This window comes from Nyctibius grandis, chromosome 2 (genome assembly GCF_013368605.1).
Source record: "Nyctibius grandis isolate bNycGra1 chromosome 2, bNycGra1.pri, whole genome shotgun sequence".
NCBI classification, from domain to species: domain Eukaryota; kingdom Metazoa; phylum Chordata; class Aves; order Nyctibiiformes; family Nyctibiidae; genus Nyctibius; species Nyctibius grandis.
Genome location: NC_090659.1, coordinates 91641675 through 91656996, shown reverse-complemented (window position 1 = coordinate 91656996; position 15322 = coordinate 91641675). Strand labels below are relative to the sequence as shown.

At 44.0% G+C, this 15322-nt stretch overlaps 1 protein-coding gene across 2 annotated transcripts in view; it reads left to right on the top strand.

Annotated features, from left to right (window-relative positions):
- ELF1 (E74 like ETS transcription factor 1) overlaps nucleotides 1-15322 on the top strand; it is a 93978-nt gene that overhangs the window by 12973 nt on the left and 65683 nt on the right. Inside the window, exon 1 of one of the 2 annotated variants that reach the window (XM_068418251.1) lies at nucleotides 11298-11387. The exons of the other annotated variant lie outside the window; for it this stretch is intronic. The gene's annotated coding sequence lies outside the window, so the exon portion shown is untranslated. Of the gene's footprint in view, nucleotides 1-11297; nucleotides 11388-15322 lie in introns of those variants that run through there. 2 annotated transcript variants of the gene reach the window in all.

Genomic DNA, 15322 nt, shown 5'->3' with positions numbered 1-15322 from the left:
TTCTTTAGTTAAGTAGAACTAGGAAGGAGAAGGCCATATATTTACACCTTATGTTACACACACACACACAAACACACCATTTTGAGCAATACAGAAGTGTGGAAGAAAACAGTCCTTGAGCCAACACAACTACTCAATGATTATATGCTGTTTTCCACATTCTTCTGTTTTGTCTATTTGGATGAAAAGGTGTTTGCTGTTACTAACTTTGGCCTGCAGATCTTCAGCCTGCTCTTTTCTGCCTATAAATATGAATTGTTCCCTGAGCATTATAAGTAAAGAGCCAGGTTTCCTGTGGATTTGTATCCAAAGTGTGGTGCTCCCTTCTCCCTGTTGCCCTCCCTCTATGGTATCCAGCTGCCATTTCACCTCAAAAATGGAAATGTGCATCTTCTGATGATACAGGTGTATCTTTCCTGTTTGCTGTCCAATGATGCTATTTGGCGTTTAATGGTATGAGTGAATTTTCCAACGTGCTGTATAATTTTGTTGCATAATTCCCGCACCTCCAGATCCTGACTTCTGCCGGAACGATGCACAAATGATACACTTTTGTAGCTTTGACAACACTCACTGGATAATGTATTTTTCTTGAATAGTATGGAGGGAAATGAGTGTATTTTCAGAAGGTAAGTAGAAATCATGTACAAAACCTTGTTAGAATCACCTGGAGCCAAAACCTTTGGATAGGTTATTTGGGATCTTCTGGGGAAGCAGCAGCCTGCTGCATGCAATTAAGGATTAGCAATGAAGGAATTAAAGGACAACTTGTTTAGGGTGGGGGAGTTAAGTTTGCTCATAGAACCGAGAGCAGAAGGGAGAAAGCTGCTCCGAGCTTGTGCAAAGCAGCAAGGGCTCATATCACAAACCCACCAGGCCTGAGGATGTGGACAATTAATGAAAAAAAGAAAAAAAAGTAATTTTCTTTACTCTTCTCCTTCCTAAGTGAGGTCATAGAATCATTTTGGTTGGAAAGGACCTTTAAGATCATCGAGTCCAACCATTAACCTAGCACTGCCAAGTCCGCCACTAAACCATGTCCCTAAGCACCACACCTACACATCTTTTAAATACCTCCAGGGATGGTGACTCCACCACTTCCCTGGGCAGCCTGTTCCAATTTTTGACAATGCTTTTGGTGAAGAAATTTTTCCTGATATCCAATCTAAACCTCCCCTGGCGCAACTCGAGGCCATTTTTTCTCGTCCTATCACTTGTTAATTGGGAGAAGAGACTAACACCCCCCTTGCTACAACCTCATTTCAGGTAGTTGTAGAGAACATTGACCACTGTCCTAAGAAAAGCGGTTTTAATTATCCTTATTCTGAGTGTTAAATTAGTCTGATGTTACTCCTCGGTAGTGGTTGAAATAATGGAAGATTTCTGTGACTACAGTCACAAGTAGTTTATTTTTGTCTGGTATGCAAAGCTGGAAGACATTTCTAATGTGTCTTCCTAAAAAGGGGGAGCATTAAAAGTGAGACTTCAAGAAATAAAACTGGTCACAGAGAAGCAGTGGATGAAACCCTGAATTTAGGCTACTGTCCTACGGTGTGAGCACTCTGCCCTCAAATGTAGGCCTCATCCGTCCCTTGATGGTAGAGGAAGTTAGAATCATTTCACTCTGGCTATTGGGATGTTGTCCAGAGCACAGACGTCTTTAAAGCTGATGGACCCTCAGTAAATGCTGGACAAAACGGGCTATAAGGTTAAACATATATACTGAAATGCTAAATTTACAATATTAGACTAAAATAATTAATATAGATGTATACATAGTACTTTGGATGAAGCACTGAGAATACTAAGTGTTTATGACAGGTTACTTGAGGAGAATATTGAGCTCACTCCATTAAATAAATGACCTCTGCTAGTGGAAATCAGGAGAAAAATCATATCTGTGCAACTGTGCCTGCCATAATGTCCTCTCATTCTCTTAGCCTCTGGTTCCCGATTTTGTTTTCAGGGCTCCCTAAACCACAGAGTCAAGAAAGGTGATTCCTGGGAGGCTTTCGGAAAACACATCGTAGTAGCAGCAACGGTCTCTGGAACCGAGCCTCTATGCATGTGTGCAGTGATATCTTCTAGGAGATGTCTGCCTGCCATACCTCATTTTTATGAGCAAGTGACAACAGTAGAGGTGATGGTTTGGTTCCTTGAGTGATCTGCAGGATTGTAATCTTACAGGATTTGCTGGTAGGGCTGCTCACCTGGCCGAAGATCAGCGTAGAGACACGAGGCTGCTGTTTGTGCAACTTGAAATGTTTCTGAGAGATCAAAATGTTGGCCTTCCAGCGCTCATCCACCTTCCCTTAATGTGGCACGTATTTGGATAGGTAAGCCTGCTACTAAAAGTATTGATTATTTCCTGAACAAGCAAGTAGTCGGGTCATGTTTCTAGCTAACTGTTCTTTAATAGCCAGTTCTCTATCTAAATGAGTTGTGATGGAAAATTGATTCATTCACATGAGCTTACTTTTTTGCACAATTTACTTTTTTTTCTCCTGCCTCTCCGAGTTAGCACTGTTACCTTTTTTCATTAATTAGAGCAGCTGGAAGAGCAGTAATAAACACGATTTCCCTTCCTTTGTGTTCACATCCTGAGCAACGCAGAAATACCCTGTTGCATTCTCATAGGCATCTAAAATATTTGTGGAACTCTAGCTCAACATTTTTCTAAAAATTACGTTTATCTGGATTTCCTTTAATTCCATAAATTTGGCCTGCATCTGTACGGGGAGTCAGCACAAGTGCACGAAGTAGCCAGTACGGCCTGCCTAGGGTGGTGAGATTGAAAGGACAAAAATTGGAAGAGAAGCAAACAGTTTTTCATCTGACTGGAGCAGTGGAAAACCTTGCAGCGACCACCCCGACACGTGCCTGTGCTAGATGTTCTTTGTTATTGTCTAAAACACAAACGTGAATAAATAATTCCCTGGTACTTCTTCAAAATATCAACAATAATTTCCTGTAGCGTGGCTGATTTTCTCCTCAACCTAACTCCCTGGCCTTTAAAAAAATAATAATTAAAAAAAAAGCAGCTGCAAAAGTACAGCTTTGGGTCGAGAACTGTCTGGCTAAGGGCGGTGCCTGGCTGTTCTCCCTCAGGAGAGGGTTTGATGGGGAACATTATGATCCCTCCCCTTATCCTCTCGCTCTGTATAAAGGCCAAACAATAATAGTAATACTAACATTGCTGTGCTGTAACTTCTGTGCGTATCTGTACGCTTGTCTCTAGCTATACTAAATACTTCGTCTGTGATTTATAGCATTCCTTGCATAGAAACTCCTACAAAACTCAGCTTCATTCTTGATTTGACTTTTATACTGATAAATATAGACATAAAAAAATCCAATGTGAACACTGGGTATTTTTTTTTCCTTTTTCCCAGCATGTGTTTATTATTCATGAATGTGTTGCAACATCCAAAAATGTAATGAGTGACTCACAGAATGAGAAGAGGAAAAATATAATTATGGCTTTTTAATGAGGATTCCTCAGTGGACTACAGTGTCCCCGATAAGAAACCACTGTCTGACTATATAAAATCCACACAGTCCTTGCTTTTATGTTCCTTTTGCGTGTATTTGCAACATAGTTTCACTTGGTATATACTTCTGTTCTTTCATTTGCCTGATATTTTTTTTTCTGTCACCTTCTATCAGGGATGACAAAATTCCAACATTAAAAACAAAACCAAACCAACATGTTTACAAATAGTTCTGGATTTTTTTTATTTTGTATGTGTGTGTTAGAAAGGAAAAGAGCAAAGGCTAAATTTACTGTCACTGGCACAGTAACATCTCTAGTAGTTTTAGATTGAGCTTGTATTCTTAAAAATTATCGTTGCATGGACCCCAGAGCAACTATAAGCATCCCATTAAAGCAACAGAGCTCTGAAGGAGTATAATAGTGAGGGATCTGAAGCTCACCTTGTGGGGTGATGTCCAGCGCTGACCTGCTTCAAGAATCAACATTTACTTTCTTTCTGGAAAGATTGTTTCTTATTCTTGGAAAATCTAACCTTTTCTTTCATATGAATGTTTTTAAATCTTAACAGAGTGTATCAATTTCACTTCATGCCTAGTATCCCCTCCCCTTTGTGTCTTTCTTGCACAATAGCTGGAAACCCATATTTGCTTAAAAGCTTTGTTTTGAGTACAAATCCATCGAAACAGATAGGCAACCTAGTACTTGTCTTTCAAACCAGCTGTACACCCAGGTGATCGTTTCATTTGGAAAGCTGTGGATCTAGCGTAATCTTACTGCAATCAGGATTGTATAGCCTTGTATGATATTAAAGTATATTTTTAAAGAATTTTCAGGGCTGGTACACATACTGTGTGAGAATTTGGGATAAAAACATTGTATTGCTATGCCCTTGCTGGTACTCTCGGGATATCCAGTAATTATTACCATACAAAAATGAGGTCATTTTGGCTTTGTTTGTTGCAAATATGTCACAGTGAGGTGTTCTGTACATAAAATAGCATTACCGTTACAGTGCACAGCTATATTTGGGCATTAATTAGAACTACACTATCTTCTGGCTTGTTTCAGGAACTGTTTCTGTCTTTTCAAGCAGTAAGCTCTTCTAGAGTAAAAAAAAAAAAAAAGGTCCAGATAGTTACCCATTTTTTGATATAAAATACATTCTTGGCCCATTTACTTCCCAGTCTTTCCATTAGTTGCCGTATTTATTGTAGGGCCTGTGCTGGAACATGGTCTGGAGATGGTATTTCGTAGAATCATAGAATGGTTTTGGTTGGAAGGGACCTTAAAGATCATCTAGTTCCAACCCCCCTGCCACAGGCAGGGACACCTTTCCACTAGACCAGGTTGCTCAAAGCCCCAGCCAATCTGGCCTTGAACACTGCCAGGGAGGGGGCATCCACACCTTCTCTGGGCAACCTGTGCTGGTATCTCACCACCCTCACAGTAAAGAATTTCTTCCTAATATCTAATCTAAATCTACCCTCTTTCAGTTTAAAACCATTACCCCTCATCCTATCACTACATGCTCTTGTAAAAAGTCCCTCTCCCGCTTTCCTGTAGGCCCTCTTCAGGTACTGGAAGGCTGCTCTAAGGTCTCCCCGGAGCCTTCTCTTCTCCAGGCTGAAGAGCCCCAACTCTCTCAGCCTGTCTTCATAGGAGAGGTGCTCCAGACCTCTGATCATCTTTGTGGCCTTCCTCTGGCCTCATTCCAACAGCTCCATGTTCTTCTTATGTTAGGGGCCCTGGAGCTGAACGCAGTACTCCAGGTGGGGTCTCATGAGAGCGGAGTAGAGGGAAAGAATCACCTCCCTTGACCTGCTGGTTGCGCTTCTCATGAGAGCGGAGTAGAGGGAAAGAATCACCTCCCTTGACCTGCTGGTTGCGCTTCCTTTGATGCAGCCCAGGATACAATTGGCCTTCTGGGCTGCAAGCGCACATTGCTGGCTCATGTTGAGCTTCTCGTCAACCATCACCCCCAAGTTCTTCTCCTCAGGACTGCTCTCAATGATGTAAAGGATGTTGGCTTTTTTGGATCAGTTTAGTGATCCCGAATGAAGGACTGGGAAGCAGCAATTTATAAGTGAGTTGGGTTTCAGAATGCAGGAGCCTTAACTGCCTGTCCGAATGTGGTTAGTGATAACATTAGGTGAGGCACGATGATTTCTCCTGTCTCTCACCTGAGAAAACTAGGTAATGTTGCATGTGATTTACAAACATTTGCAGGTCATGGTTTAATTCTGTTTTGTGATTTTTGAGGGGGTCTAAAGCCTGCTGAGAGAAGTAGTATTGGCTATAAATTTGTCCTTATTTTCATTTCTTTGTGTGACTGCCTCAGAGCTGTGGGTTTAGAATTATGATTTCTGTCGCACCTACTGGCAGGTGTATTTCGAGGATGTGGAATGACTTTCAGTGCACTTTCCAAAACAAACAGGCAAGTAGCGTGCAGAGGGAGGATGGAACAGAGCTAGCTCAGGTCTGAGAGCTGTGGGTTAAGCGGCATCTTAGTCCCCTGCAGCTTTTTTTTTTTTCAGCTATTGTGCAATCATGTGAGTCTTAGAGTGAAAATTTACCTTAGTGCTGGGCCAGTCTAGAAGTTCGTTACCACTTGCAGAGGGAGGTCCTATGTCCTTTGCTGGCAGTGCGCATCACAGCCTTTCTAAGCTGATTCAAGGGCTGTCAATGCTCCCCCCCAACCCCGGTCAACTTTCTGCCACATTAAGGTATTTAATGAGATCAGTGGAAGGTTTAACAGGTACTGCATGGACCAGAACCGGTGCAAGGAGAGGATGGGGAGAGAAAAGTACGGTCGGGCATGTTAGAGAAGTGTCAGAGAGAAGCTGGGGCCTGCAGCTTCTGGCTGAGAGTGGATCAGAGATTATCCTGTGTTGGAGCTGTATTTACTACCTGGATTTTTGCAATTCTTTCCCTCCGAAGCCTGCTTGTCAGTAGAAAGGAGGATATGACCACATTTTAAACCATTCTCAGAAATACTGAGAAGCATACTTCTCAGCAGAGGCAAACCCATAACAAAAGGAGGAAGGAAGAAACTTAAAAGAGCGAGGAAAAGTGACTATATAAGTAGATTTTCCTAGAGGCTTGTCGTCTCTGGGATGTGACCTAGGAATACCTTAGAGATGATCCAAGAAGAGTTTGTGCAAGGCTGTACAAGGTCAGGGGTTTGTAGCTGTGTGGGATGTTGCTGTGCTGCTGGCAAAGGCAGCCACCTTGCCAAATCTGCCTTCACTAGGAAACACTGGAGGCAAACTTGGAGGCGTAAAATGCATGAGGTTAAAGCTGCCTGGTGCTCAGTTGTGAATCTATTTCTTTTCAAACACCTCTCTTGCCGCTTCTGCTACCAAGGCATAATTTCTGGAGGCTTGGAAGTTCCCTGACCGCAGACTTGCAAAAGACTCTCTTGTGTATCTTGAAAGAAGATGACATTTACTATCTGAAGGATTCCAGTTAAATGCAGGACAGCCGGGATACCTTCCTTCCCAGCTTCTGAAAAGAACAGCGGCCTGTTCACACACACGTTGCTTGCTACCACCTTTCCTTTCCTACAATTCAACTAAAGTTAAGAAGACCAGCACAGTGAAAAAGTAGACTGTTTTCTTTCGAATTCATTGCGCTCTACTTTCAGCCTATACTCTGCATGTACTAAAACATCACTGAACCATACCTTTAAATTGCAGATTAAGATTTGACAGCTGCGTGGGCTGCACTCCAGGTATCCAAAACCCTGGGTTCCACATTTCTCCTCTGAGATGCTTTTTTACCGAAATCTCTGCAAATGCAAGAGGTTTGTAGATGGCAAACAATTGGCTTAGAAATAGTGGAAGTATATGGTCTGAATTTGTGATTAAGTTGTTAAATAACACAGTGATGAGAACTTTTCTATACCTAATGTCCTGTAGCAGAGACTTCCTTTGGGGATAGGAGTAAGTTACCTTACAATCTCCTGAGGCAATTTCTCTATGCGTAAATATTCCAGTCAGTACACATCTGGCAGTGTTAGAAACCCACAATAGTTTCAGTCTGTGTTTTACATGGCACCTACCACAGCAGGAGGTACCAGTCCACAAATCCAAAGTACTGGGACAGTAACACCATGATAGATATATATTATATTAAAATGTTGTAGCAGTACTACTACTGTTTCTTGGTGTTGTATACAAGGAGAAAGGAAGGTGCAGCAGTTTGGGTGCTAACTCAAGACTTGGGTGAAGGCTGGTTCAAGCGTTGTCCTTCCATACACATATGGTGTGATCTTGGGCATGTCCATTGCTCCAGGTGTTCTTCCCTGCCATGCTTGTGAATGGGATTATTAGGATTTCCTTCCTACAGGGATGCCTGAGATTAAATATGTTGCAAAGCTTGAGAGATTGGGATCCTACAAAAACAAATACGAAATGGAAGTTCCTTAAATCAGATTTTTATCAAGTCTTGAGTTTGATGAGGCCTCGAGCCTGTGCGAGTTGACGATATGAGCCTGAGCTGAGAGCAGGGAGGTGGGATCTCCTCTTGCAGTAGTGGAGAGGAGTTACTGCATCTCAAGCTGCTTTAGGAACGGCACCATGGTGTCCCACGTAAATGGGGGCTTGCTAGGCTTCTAATGTGGTGACCTTGTGTGTAATATGGCAGGAAAATAAAAAACAAAGAGCTTTTAAATCTAAAGTTTCTGCTCCCTTTCCTTTGTCAAAATAATATTTTCTCCTTCCCAATTTCCATCCTAAAATGAAAGCTGGACGCAGTCACAAACCTCCCATTCGGCCCATTTTTGTGAGACTAAAATGTGTCTGTCTTTCAAGTGGGGCAGCATACCTCCAGAGCGCATCTCTCTGGGCTGTCCTTGCGCAGCTTCAGAGCCTCATGCTGTCCCTTGTGCAGGCAGGCTGCCGTGGTTCCCTCCTGTGCCTCCTGGGGAAGCATCCCATCCCATCCCATCCCATCCCATCCCACTCTTGTAAACCTGCAGCTTTCAAAACCAATTGAGAAGGAGGGGCAGCGATTACCAAATCAGGGCCTGAAAAGACAAGCGGCTTCCTCAGGGTCAGGCGTGAGGCCAGCAGAAGTGGGAGCCTCATCCAGGTCTCTGCCACCCCAGCCGGTGTGCGGCCCACTCGGCTGCGCTTCTCCCCCTCAGGGTGTGATTTGGCACGTGTTTCTCTGGGAGCTGGGGCCAACGGCAATGTGAAAATTGTTATGCATTATTTATTTATTTGTGCAGCCTTAACTTTTCCACTGGTGAGTTCCACCCTCTGTCCCGCTGTGTGGCTGCACAAATATTTGCGCAGGGCAACAGTGGGGGGAGTAGCTCGGTGCGAGGAATATGCAGCCAGGACAGAGCGGAGGGCTAAAGCTGTTTAAATTGGCTTAAGCCATGCTGTTGGTCAGTGTCTAGCTATGTCTTTTGGGCAAATGATGATCTAAGTTTCATAGAGGTACTCATCCCAGCAATGGGCAAGGTCACTTCTCCTTTAAGCTGAAATTATAATTAGCAAGAAACCTGATACAGTTCCAGGGATGAACATCCACCTGCATTCTCTCTCGTTAAATATGTTTACATTTTACATATGCTTTTAAAAAAATACTGCTTCCAGATTTAGCTTAGAAACGGCCAAATGTTTGCATAGCTTGTGCTCATACATCACTACGAAATGATTTTTCAGTTTAGTTGATTGCCTCGGTAAGACTGTGTTGTTTTTTTCCCCTGTAAAACATAACTATTAGACTTTCTTTAATAATTAAAATGAACTTTCCCTGTGCCAATATTACGGTTTCCTTGTAACCGCTGTGCACCTGGGTCAGATTTCTCCCCTCAATGCCCCATGATTTCCAAAGGGTTTTGCAGCACAAGAAACAAATATTTTTAGATGTAAGATTGGATTAGAATTAAGTTGTTGGAGAGAGGAAAAATACATGTTGTGAGAGGTGGAAAATATATAGCGACTAAAATAACATTGCGGTGTTTCCTCCACGTGATCTTTTTTCAACCGAGAAATACAAATGAAGACATATTTTGGTAAAGAGCTGTAGCGAAGCTACGTTAGTAGAGACTTAATGATACCTTTACTCAGTCATAAAAACCATGCTGCTGCTTCTTTTCTTCAGATCATCTGCTAAAGCAGGCTGCAAAATAACATGATAAAATACATCTAATGAAATCGTACCTGGATAACTGCTCTTTAAACAATAAACTGGGAGCCAGTTTTGCCTTTGAGTGCCATGCAGGTATCAACGGACTGAATTACTTGGAAGTAAAACCAAAATTTTTTTCTTGCATTAAACATAACCGGTAGTTGGAGATATTAATGTCCATAAACCAATGAGTTTTGTTCAGTGAACCATTTGTGGGACTGCTGTTTAATTATTACTGGGGGGGGGGTTTAATAACAGCTGCACTTAATCATATTTGGAATTATTTCAATGTGTTTGCTAGAAGTAGCTTCAGGTTTTTACTCATGTCTTCCCTGGTCATTGCAAGGTCATCTCTGCTGCTTTCTTTCCTCCCCTGCCTCCCAGCTCCTTGCCCTGCAGTTACACCCTCTTGTTGTCTGTGTGGGCTTGGGTCTTTGTGCCATGCCTTCCCTTACGGCCAGTGTGCTGCTTTGGACTCTGTCCTTCTGCAAATTAATGGAAAACGAATACATGTGCCAGCCTGCAAGCAGAGCATGCACCTACCCTTCCTGCTAAAACAAGGTGGAAATAATTCTGTCCTCCTTCTCCGCTCCGTGTTTTTAAGATTAAATTTCTGTCGGGCTTTTCGGTGTGCCTGAGGAGTCCGTAGAGCCCACCCGAAGTGCTCATGTTGCCTTCGTCTGTGCGCTGGGCAGCCTTCAGCGTGTTATTAGGCACAACGTTTTGTTTGATGAACATAAGGAGAATATTGGAAATTTATTGGGGACGGTTGAAAACCCCGGCTCTGGAGTTAAGATGCGTGTCAGTGCTTCATTGAACGCCGCACATAGACTACATTTCCCTGTGCGGTTTGGGCCCTCCTGTGTTTTGCTTTTTCCTGGGGTTAACCAGTTTAGTGTGGGCAAGACGGCGTTGGTAGAAAATACCAGATGTTGCACAGAAACGTGTTTGTTTATTTATTACTCATGAAGAGGAGCGGCTGGCGTGTTACCTAAGGGCTCCTGGGTGCGGGCGCTCCGACGTGAGCCGCCTCGGCAGCCGGCGCGATGGAGAGGGGAGCCGGGCGGGAGCCGCCGCCATGAGCCGGCCCTGGCAGAGCGAGCCGCGCTTGGCCACGCTCCGCACACGAGGGGAGGCGACGCGGGGCGCGAAGCCGGCCAGCCCCCTTCACCCACGCACCCTGTCGGCACAGCCCGTGGAGCGGAGCGGGGCCGCCGCCACCTGCGGGCCGGGCCCGGCGGAGCGCTGGCCGCCGCCCGGGGCGTGTCGTATCGAGCCGAGCCGCGCCGCGTCGAGCCGCCCGGCCCCGCGGTGAGTCACCGGCCGGGGCCCGGGCACCACTTCCCCCCCTTCGACAGGAGCCATTTTAGCTGCACGAAGCTTCGGGGCGGCGCCGCAGGCCCCGCGGCGAGGCGGTACGTGCTCCCCGGGGAGGGAGGGAAGGCCAGCTGGCCGGGCCGGCGGGGGGGACGCGGCTTCCCCGGGCTGGTACTGGCCTCTGCCGCCTCGACGTGCTGCCTGTGCCCGGAGCGGCTCTCCTCAGCCGTCTGAGGAGGATTGGGGGGAAAAAGGGAGCTTATGGTGAAGTGCAGCAGCGGGACGCGCTCGGGAAAAAAACCCCAAAAAATAAATCGAGCCGCCAGTAAAAGCAGCGTTTTGGGGCAGCGGTGCCGAGAGGTGCCGGTAACTGAGCGCGTCGCCCCGGGCGAAGGGCACTGCGGCCACCACTGCGCTGCTCCGAACAGCACACTTCGTAAGTGTTACAGCTGGTTGGGAGTTTCGCTGCGTTTTATAATTTTGTCGCCGTTGAAGTGTGTGGAGGTGTCAGGCAGGCTGCTGATCTGACTGACCCCTTCGAGCCGCTGCTCAGCTGACTGTACGATAAACGAATTTTATTTATTCTGAAGCTGTGTTTACCTGGACCCATTCGGCGTGTAGCAGAGCACGGTCCAAATCGGTTCAGGCAAAGCGTTAGCAATCAGCGCTGCGGCTTGAGCACCTTTGCTCCGCCGCTGTTCGCCCAGTGTGGTCCCGAGCGACTTTAAAATGGCAGGTTTGTCGTTTCAAAGACGGATCGCTTTCTATGCCCGTGACCTTCAATCGTGGGTCTGTTTCTGCTGAAACAAACGCGTTCGGCGGCCGCCATGGTATCGTTGTAAAATAGAGGGAGTGAAATTGTTTTGCGCAGAAGAAATGGGCCAGGACTCACCTTTTCCTGAAAATGATTAAGAAATGATAGTAATGTGGATGGTGTACGCAGCAGAGGGACAGACCAATTATAAAATGGGCTTAGTGGTACTTGTAATGGGAGAAGAAAATCCTGGAGGTAATTGCGGTGTGTCAAATTGCTTTTTAAACTTTCAGTGGATGAAAACCACCTTGATTCTCCTAATTATGTACTTCTGAACTCCAGCACAATATATTGAAAAAGAATGAGTGTTTCCACCTTGTTTAGAGTTGAACAGAAATGCAGGCTAATGTCTTTAGAAGTTTTGTCTGAGTATCTAACTTTGGACCCTATATTTCAATCTTTCAGTTGAGAAATAAAGTTGAATATCTTCATTTTGAAAATGAAATGACAGGGTCCTCAAACTATTGCACGCAGGGGAATACATTCCAGTTTCATTTACTGTCTGGAGCCTATATCTGAGAAGTATAATGGAGTCTTGCTTAATACTGCGATTGGTTGCAGGGGAGGGAGAGTGGGAGGCAACCATTAAGTAAATGGTCATGTTTTGTGCGAGGCTGTCTCTTGTCTTCAGTCTTTCCAGTGTTCACCTATATCTTCCTTCTACATCTTACGGTACAGTGTGTTTTTACCATCTTTTGATTTTATGTTTTGCCTTTTTTCTTTCTAAGAGCCACAGTTTTTGCAAGGGTTTGGGGGATTTATTTGGTGCATTGTTTCATGTTGAAAAATCCACAGAGGAAATTATAAAACTACAGAGGAACCACTTGGAAAAAAAATGTTTGGAGTTAGTGATGGAAGCTTTTTACTGAAAAATTCTTTAAGGTATTTGCATCTTCCTTTTTTTCATCATGAGTTTTATTTTCAGATCTTAGGGCTGAGGCAACAACTATCTGCCGTGCTTGCAACTGGCAGAGCACAAGCCTCCCTTTCCTTACCTCTTTCCTCCCCTTCTTTCTGCTGTACTGGACCCTGTTGAGACATCCAGCCTTGAAATCTTGAGTTATCCTAAGCTGGCTCCCAAGCTGCAGCTGCTTATCTTGGGCAGAAAGCTTTTTGTGTGCTAAAGGGTAAGTAGCTGCTGCTGCTTTCTCTCGAGCAGGGCTTCACAGAGGAGCAGTTCCTCTTTGAAGGCAAAGCTGCCATGTTCAGGCTCTCTTGCTGCTGCGCAAGGGCTACGCCAGGGCTGCAGAAGCATCTGGGGTGCAGTGGTGGAGCTAGGAAAAAGTGATTTGAAAGTCCTCCAAGCCTTACAGATGACGGCTTGGACAGATCTGGAAGGCAAAGTAGTGGATTAGAAGGGACGTTAGTAGTGGATTAGAATGGCGTTAGTTTTTGTTGGTTTTTATCGCTGAAGCATGTGTTTGTCTCCAAGTAAAAAAAAAAAAAGCTTTTCTTCTTTTCCCCCACCCTGAGGCATGGTTCTTTTGGTTTGGGTTGAGTTTGTGGTTGTTGGGAGATGAGCCATGGGAGTGGTATCATTAGATGCCAGTTAGCTTGAACATTATTTCCAGACCCATGCTTTTACAGAAGAGCCTGTTTTCTAATGTGCTCTTTTTTTAATCTGTTGAATATTAGAATTGCCAAGTCCATGATCTTGGCACTCAAATGAGAAAAAAAAAAGAAGTAAACGTCCAGATTTGAAGAATGCGGTTGGCCTGGTATAGCCTGATGTTTCAGTATTGCTGCAAACTCATACTCCAGTGGCGTGTGTTACTCTTCGGAGACTTCTGTATATTAAAAAAAAAAAATACACGACGTGTGTAAGTGTACTCTTTTCAGCACAGCTGTATTCAAGCGAGGGGACTATAGTAGGACTGTGTTTGGTGAGCTGATAGAAAAGATTTTGTAAGAAAAATGCAGGATTTCCCTCTGTATCAGAGGAGAAGCTTTGATCTCCAAAACACCTTTCACTTCTTGCAAGTGTTAGCAAAAGTTTCTCAGCTTTCACTGGCAGATTTTGTTGTTTTCACTGACAGTTTTGGTAACTTGCTGGAGTTTTGCTGGGTGTGTGAGGAGCAGCAAGGACTTTCCCCTGCTGGAGTGATTCAGCACAGGAGTGGCAGGAGGTGGAGTTCACATTTCCAGCCTTGGTTACAATCCGCTCCGTAAGGGCTGAAACTTTGCTGCCGTACACCAGTGATTTACTGTGCTTATCCTTTTAATGCCACCGATACGCTTTAGAGATGATTTGCTTTCTTAAGTCTTACTTAAATGTTACTTCACAGATAAAGTAGTTGACAGAGACTACACATATGAAATTTGACGTCTTTTGCTTATCAAAAGTCCGCAGCAGCCATGTGAAAGGCTCTAGACATTCTCACTCTCCTGACTTGACGGGGGCTAATCTGTGCAGAGGTAAAAACGATTTATTCTTCAATATCAGCCTGTCCTGCGGCAAAGCTTCCCACTGTGTCAGCCTTTGTATTCCCATTAGATAGGGGCTAAAGTTTATGCATTCTTGCCTTGATGTGCTTTAGGCCTTAACTACGTACCTGCCCACTATCATCTTTAGTGATGAATCGGATGGCTAGAGCTCAGGTCATTTATTTGTCCTTAAAGAGATCAGTCATCTTGGGTCACGTGTGACTTTGTACTAGGTTCATGTTTGAATGTGAAAATTATAGCGGTTTTGTTAATTGAAAAGAACATCCAATTCTCAAACTTGCATGTAAATTTTTTTTTTTTCCTATTAGGGGAAAAAATATTACGGCTAAGAAAATTTGCTCAGAATAGGAATACTAAATGCATAGGTTGGAAACTGTGGGAAAGGGTTGTTTTTAGATGGATTGAATGTCACTGTCTGCTTCTATAATTAGCCATTTTAGTCTATTTCTGGAACACCCTATATTTAACTCACCGTCAACATTTCTGTGTGACTATACCAAATATATTTTTTATTTTGAGGGGAATGTTTTGCACTTTTTGAACGGTTACCGTTAGCGTAGTAACGGTCTCATCGTTTCATTTGTGAGCTCCTTCCGCATTTGCCTCACCTACTGTCTTGCGTGGTAGGGGTTTGGCTTCTTAAGTGGGCTTAAGATGTAAATGTCATTCCACATGAGACTGGGTTTCAGAATTGGAAGAAACAGGTGAGCTTGATTCACGTTTTTGTCTGCTGTTGAGAGAAAACATGTTAATATATATTGTGGCTGCATGTACTGTTTTGTCATCCTGTGTGTTCCTCTGGAGTTACTTGTGTTTTTCATGGGATCTTTTGACAGAGTTAATAAAGCTGACAGCTTAGGAGAAAGCTACCTTGCTTTTATGAGCTTTGTATCAAGTCACTTCTGCTGTTCCTAGCTATCTCGGTGTTTATTCAGTTTTATATTGCAGCTAGGGAAAGAAGCAGCAAGATGTGATTGTGAAACTACGGTTACGACTTGTGATACCCAGGGCTGACCGCTGTCAGAAAATTAATGTTTAACTTACTCTTCCAAGCGGACTCAATTTCAAGTTAAAAGCAAGTTGACAAGGATACTGTTAGTTTTCTCCTTTTT